Here is a 6766-nt window from a genome sequence, read left to right as displayed (position 1 = left end):
CTGAAGACTTTTCCTCAAGTATTTATTTGCTGATTTATGAAGGTCAGGCTCTCTATTCCTGCTGGTGGGGTTACCTGGGTTTAAGACTTTGTGGGAGAGTGGATTAAACACAGGAGCAGGTGAGAGTGGGAAGGGACTCTGCAGGATGGGGACAGGGCAGAATTGAGTCTATGGACCTGGGTAAGGCTTCATGCTGCTGCCAGCTGACTAGTGGTTCCCCATTAGGTTGGCTGGGGTTCTGCTTACTCCCGGAGGCTGTCTGAGCATCGGCCCCCCTGCCAATCCAGGCCTTGCTGTGTCCAGTTGTTCAGTTCTCAAGCCCTGGGTATGTGAAGGTCCACAAGGTATGTAACTGCCAAGAACTAATGGAAGTCCCATTGCCCAGATGCTCATTGGGATGCCTGGGGGTGGCCACATGCTAATGGGCACCACTCGGTTCTGCCTAAACCCTGGGTGCTCTGCAGTGCCCTTGAGCCAAGAGCCCTGCAGGTCCTAGACTCAGTGCTGGTGACTCCTGTCTAGTTGTCATTGAGCCCTGGTGGCTGCTGAGTTCCAGCCAGTTCCAAGCTAGCAGCAGCAACATATGGGGAAAGGGCAGTTCATTCCCAGGGCAAGGATATTGGAGTTCTGTGAGGTGCTGCCAAGGGTGGTACATGCTTCCAGAAAGCAGAGGGGAACTGGTGACACAAAAGGCCTGTGATCTGGGGCTGTGTATACTATTGGCATTTGCTGATCAGGCAGGGGATCACCCTGCTCTGACTCCCCTAAGAACAAACCCCCTGAGCAAGAGGGAGGGGAGCAGGTACACTTAGATAATGGCTCACAGCCAGCAAAGATGGTGGCAAGTGAGGATACAACAACAGGTCTGGCCCCAGAACTCAACACAGCATCCCAGTAAACAGATAAATAAAAAAAAAAATTAATAAATTTAATTTAAAATAAATTAAAGATAGGGGTTGAGAAGAGCAAAAACCAGGAGAGCTGCCCTGAGGCCATGTACGTGTTGGTGCATGTGTGTGCTTGCCAGTCCATGTGGCTGGGGAAATGGGGCAGGGCCAGAGGGGCATGGCTGAGCTGAATGGCAGGGCAGGATCTGGTGGGTTTTGGTTCCCTCTGAGCTGTGCCTCTTGCTGTGTGTTGTGTCTGCTCTCAGGCACCTCCTGCTGTCCCATAATGGTGGGGCAGATCCCAACCTTAGCTTCTCCTGAAACATTCCTGTGGGGATGTCCCCAAAATCACAGCCTTTCCAGTGACAGTGTCCATGAGGTCTATGCAGACAACCCCCATCTCTTCAGGCTCCTTCTGAGGGTAGCCACAGTCCTCCTTCAGCAACTCGTGGCTCAGAGTCCTGTATACTGAGGATGGGTTGTGGGGGAAAAGCTGTTCCTTCACAGTTCACAGTGGCAGTCATTGTTCTCCCCTGGTATCTCTTCATGGCAGATCCCCTGATCCTCTGTCCGCTGAATCCTGGGTGGAGGCAGTGGAATGGCAGCTGCTACTACTGGGATGCTTCACTGGTCCACACATGGCAGGAGGCCCTGCAGGTGTGCCGGCGGTTCAGACGCACGGAGTTGCTGTACCTCAACTCCACCCAGGAGAAGGTATGAGCCAGCCATGCCTGACTTGACACCATAGCACACCTCCAGGGGTACTCAGAAAGCTGTCTTGGCCACAAGCCCTTTGCTTTTGGTGAGATGAGCAGGGCACAGTGCTACACCATAACCCTTCTTCCCAGCGTGAAGGCTATTACAGTGCTCCCTTTTGAGCTGCTTTCAAAGCAGAGCTGAGAGACAGTGCAGGAAGTGGGCAGCAGAGGCAGCTGTTACAAACTCCATGTCTAGGAAACAAATCCCAAGCTACTGGGAAGGCCAGGCTCTGCAGTGGGCTCTTGATATGTTGTGAGTTCAACAGCAACACTCTGGACACTTCTGTGTTGAACTACAGTTATTTATTATTATAATTCTCTAGACTCATATCCAGGGTGGAACTTAACAGTTGTCCTCAGTATATGTATGTAGTTGTCCTCTGCCTCTGACTTGACCCAGTCCAGTCCTGTGGAGAGCCAGAAGCCAAGAAAGCCTCTGGTTCCTCATGGCAGAGAACATGGAGTCCCTGGTGCTGCACAACTGCCACAAGCAAACTGAGCCATGAGGCTTTGGCCTTCAAGGGACACGGCAAGGAAAACAATAAGACACAACAGCACCATACGTGCAAAGGCAGGGGCAGGGGTCATACCCACTGTCTGGCTTCGCACTATTGGGCATGACGGCACTTTTATTCTGGTGTCTGCAGATGAGATTGAAGTTCCTAGTAGGTCCAGATGTTTGAAAATACTGGTTAAGCATGTAAGAGAGATCTCTGTCCTGTAACCCTCAGGTTTTCTTCTTTCTTTCCAGGACTGGATCTGTTCAAATTTCCAGGGTCCTTTCTGGACAGGCCTTAATGACCAGACACACGAATCTGTATTTCAGTGGACCACACAAGATCCCATCAGCAGGCAACTCGCAGAGTGAGTGCATTGTCTTGTATGACACTTGTTGCCATGAACAGGAAGCTCTTGTGCCAGGGCCTGTGTGAATCTGGACTTGTCCCAGGGACATAAATGATCTGGCAGGGAAGGAAAGAAATTGTTTCATTTGACCCCAAATATATTTTTTATATTTTTCCAAAAACATACAAAATATTGCAATGTTACGCTGATCTGAAACTTACTTTTCCAATACCTTTGTTTGGGAATTGAGTCCAAAATGCCAGATAACCACACAGCTCTGTTTTAATGGAGGTATCTCTCCAAGAAGCAAACATTACATTCCTTTGTGTCGCACTGAGGAGTGCAGTGAAGGCTACAGGATGGTTGGTTGGGGTATGTGTGTGGGGGACAGGGGAGAGGAGGTGGAGAAGTTGGGGGATCTCTCTGGTGGTGCTGTGAGTGGTATGTGATACTCAGCAGGGATGAGAGCCAGGGCAAACTCTTCCTCAGCTCAGGGTGCTGGTGACTTGCACATAGCAGTGGCTGCAGTCTGTATCCCCTGCAGAGGTGGCCTGCAGCACTCCCTGAAGGCAATGGGAGTTTTACCTCTGAGCTCACCCAGGAGCTGGCGTAGGCCCAGAGTGCTTGCACAGAACAGGGAGCATAGGAATTGTAAATCTGCCCCCCTCTGTGATCTGTGCTACTTGCACAAGACTTCTTTGCCAAGTGCTGGACACAGGGACTGGGCCCTGAGCCTGGGTCTTCCTCTTGCTATCTACTGCCAGGGAGGTGGCATTGAGAGTCTGTTTCTGTGCTCTGTGCACGCTCTGGAGTGGTTAGATGTATCCCACTTGGCCCAGATGGTGGCATGCCTGACTCAGGGCTGCTGTTGCCTCACATTTGGGGAGGGCCAGAAGTGCCCACGGGTGAGCTCTGCTCTGGTACTTGCACTGTTTGAACTGCCAGCTTCAGCCCAGCTGCCCTCCCCATTTAAAGGGTGAGTTCACCATTTTGCCACATGGTGGCAGCCAAAATAAAAAAGTCACCCAGGGAAGAACAGCTGAGCAGGCTCTAGTCTGGATGAGTGGGCTGTCAGTGTGCTGCTCCTGGCTGGATTGGGAGCCTCTGGGGCAGCCAGAGGGATCCCTGCACAGCCTCCTGCCTCAGTTAGCCATTGCAGAGATGAAGTGTTGGTGCAGGTACTCAGCCATGATGCTGGGGGCACATTGTGCCTATCCAGCCTTGGTGTCACCAAGGGTGAAGACAAGCCAGGGCTTCCAGAGAGTTCCCACCATAGTACCCCAAGGAGAAGGGTCTTGCAGTAGGGAGCATGCACAACATGTGCTCACAAGGGGGAAATGGCAGGGAGAACTGGGTACAGGGGACAATTCCCAGTGCACAGAATATGTTAGCCCAGTCTTGATGTTGCCCAGTGCTTGAGATACCATGGCAGTAACTGCTTCTTCTCTGTGTTTCGGGGAAGGCACCTGAGAGATGATCTGGCTGATGGTGGCCAGAAGGATTGCGTGTGGCTGGACACAGGGACTGGACTTCTGAGGGATGCACGCTGTGAGGAGAGGAAGCCATTCATCTGCAAGTGCAACGAGGGTAAGGGACTTGCTGATGCCTGTTAGAAAGGGGCTATGGACCTCCACTCCTGCCACACCCAGCCCTTTGTTTAACCCCAAAGCAGGTACTGCCTAGGCTCTCACCGTGCTGGCTTCCCCTCTACCTGCTACCTCCCATGCCAGTGGAGAGGTCATCTCCAGAACCAAAAAAGGAGTCAGTTCTCTTTAGCCTGTTCCATCTTCAGGGCTCAGTGCAGCATCCCCTGCAGTTTGGGTTTTGTGAAGTGTTTAGCTGAGAACTGGGCTGAGACACTTCCAAGTCATTTAAACTAACGTTTCTCAACCTGTGAGTCACGATCCAAAAGTGGGTCACAAGAATATATGGAAGGGTCATGAACAATCACAGAAAAACTTGGAAAATCACAGATTTTCTCCTTTAAAGGAGAAAAATGTGGGAAACCACAAGTTTTTCCTTGTAGACTGGCAGGAGGCTAGCTTCTTAAACTATTTACTGGGCTGGGACTGACCATCGATGTTTACAGATGAGTCTGGGTACAAAAAACATTGAGAACCATTGATTTAAACCAATGGTGGTCTCCTGGCCCAGAGTACATTTCACAGCCTTTCTACTGAGGACTCTCTTGTCAAGGCCATGTTTGTGTCAGGTCTCTTGGAGGGCCTGTGGCCAGAGAAGCAATGCTGGGCTGGCTTGCGGGTGAAGCGGCTCTCACCTTGTTTCCAGGATACACTAAAATGGAGCCACCTGGCTTGAAATGCCTTCTAGGTCTTGCAGGAATCTCCTGCCTTGTGACCTCCACTTTGGCTATGAGAGCTTGAGTAGTTCACCTGAGTTACTCCTGCAAGTCTCTCACCCTCTCTGGGCCCCTTGGGAGCCTCTCCTGACCAAGACCCTCGACTCTAAAGGACTGAAGTATTCAGAACCTCTCCTGAACCAACTGGGTGTGGGGAGGTTGGAGGGGATCCTGTCCAGTTAATAAGCAGATTTGGCCTAATTTTATAGTTGGCTCATTTGTAACTGCCTTTTCATTAGACATTTCTAATATACGTCTCCATGCTGCTATTAATTCAGCTATTAACATTATGCAGCTATTAATATTGGTTTGGATGGAAAACAGTCCCTGCCCAAGGCCATTTTCAACAACTTAGTTCCTGTTCATCTCCTTTTCATCTCCTTTTAATTGTAATTTTCCAAATAATTAGGGCCTATAGGCAAATGATTAAATGTGGGCACAGACTTGCCAGCCATCATTCCTTTTTCTTAGCAGTGCCAGTAAATAGAGATTGGATCCTTGTTCCCCTGGCCCCTTTCCCAGAGGATGTCATTACTCTTTGCCGAACTCCAGCAATACAAAATACTGATGAGGATAGTTCTAGCTTGGGGAGGAGAATGAGATGAGATGACAGCAGCAGGGAATCTGCATGGAAGTAGAGCTCCAAAATGTGCTGTATTTTGAAGGAGGATGGCAGAGTTTGAAGCTGACCATTCCCCAAGGGCAGGAGTAGCCAGCCTGCAGCAAGTGGTATGGGCCATCTCTGTGTGTGGCATGTGGTAGACTGAGGAGGAGACAGCCAGCACAGTGGCAGGTGGAGCAGGGAGCAGAAGGCAGAGCAGCTAATTGGGCAGGGGATGTGGATGGGAGTGGCACTTGGGGAGGGCGTGGGGCTATTTTATGCCACACCTGCCTAAAAGGCTAGCTCCCAGTGCCTTAGGGGCCCCCCAGGGATGCTAATCCAGGCTGAGTGGGCTGGACATCATCTCCCCAAAGAGCCAAGTTCCTTTTTGATCTCATATTCCCATTGCTACTTTAATGTTTCTCCATAGCTTTTGAAAGTCAAGTGTTTTGTGAACTTTTATGCCCCTCCCTTCCCCCCCCCCACAATTATGGTAGTATCTGAGCCCCTCACAGCCCTATTCCTGTTGAGGAGGGTGGCAAGGCTGTTATTCCCATTGCGCAGACATGGAGCTGAGCCACAAAGAAGTTAAGTCCTACATCCACAAAACAGACTTTGGTGCTGAACAGTGTCACATCTGCTTGTAGGCCCCCTGCTTAAGGGAACTTCCAGCCCTGAGTGAATAGCTGGTCTTCCTAGACACTGCATGGGAAAAGCTGGGTGCCCAGCTTTGGCACCCAGAAAAAACAGAGTGTTTAAGGAAGGAGCTGAAAGGCTGAAGGGAAAGAGTTAAGATTCTAACCACAAGGGGACATCCTGCCAGACAGGATTCACAGCCCTGAGCCTTCTCCTGTTAGGCCCCCTACTCTAGTCCTTCCTCACACAGAACAGGTGAAGGGAAAAGTTGGTTGTCACCCACCTTTTTTGCCATAGACCCACGGGTTAGAACACTTCCAGGCTCATTCAAGTTTCTGCTCTGTCTATTGAGGCTGAACTATCTCTCTCTGCCCTCCCAGGAAAGTCTCCTATCCACCAGGCAAAGGGATTATCTGCGGTGGGACCCCTCAGTCTCAAGATGAAGCCATTTGTGAATTACTGAAATCTCCATTGGCCTGGGCTGGGGAGAGAGGTTTTCTCTCTGTCTTAATGGTTACAACACTCACTTATATGGGGGAGACCTAGCTTCCAGTCCATATTCCTGTGGATATTTAAGTGTTTTGTACCAAGTTCAATAGCTCCAACAGGACAGATGGATATAGCCACATCCCATCCACTGATCCACGTGGGCAGTGGGGTTCCGCAGGGCTCGGTCCTC

General features: G+C 50.5%; 1 long non-coding RNA gene across 1 annotated transcript; it reads left to right on the top strand.

Annotated features, from left to right (window-relative positions):
* Positions 1–1444: 1444 nt before the first annotated feature.
* On the top strand, positions 1445–4072 carry LOC109314148. Its single transcript, XR_002102221.1, has 3 exons — positions 1445–1601; positions 2397–2509; positions 3954–4072. It is a non-coding gene; the product is annotated as an uncharacterized LOC109314148 (long non-coding RNA).
* Positions 4073–6766: the final 2694 nt, after the last annotated feature.

This window comes from Crocodylus porosus, unplaced genomic scaffold (genome assembly GCF_001723895.1).
Source record: "Crocodylus porosus isolate Cpor-Errol unplaced genomic scaffold, CroPor_comp1, whole genome shotgun sequence".
In the NCBI taxonomy this organism is placed as follows: domain Eukaryota; kingdom Metazoa; phylum Chordata; order Crocodylia; family Crocodylidae; genus Crocodylus; species Crocodylus porosus.
Note: the sequence above shows the minus strand (reverse complement) of the source record. Positions and strands in the feature narration are given on the sequence as shown.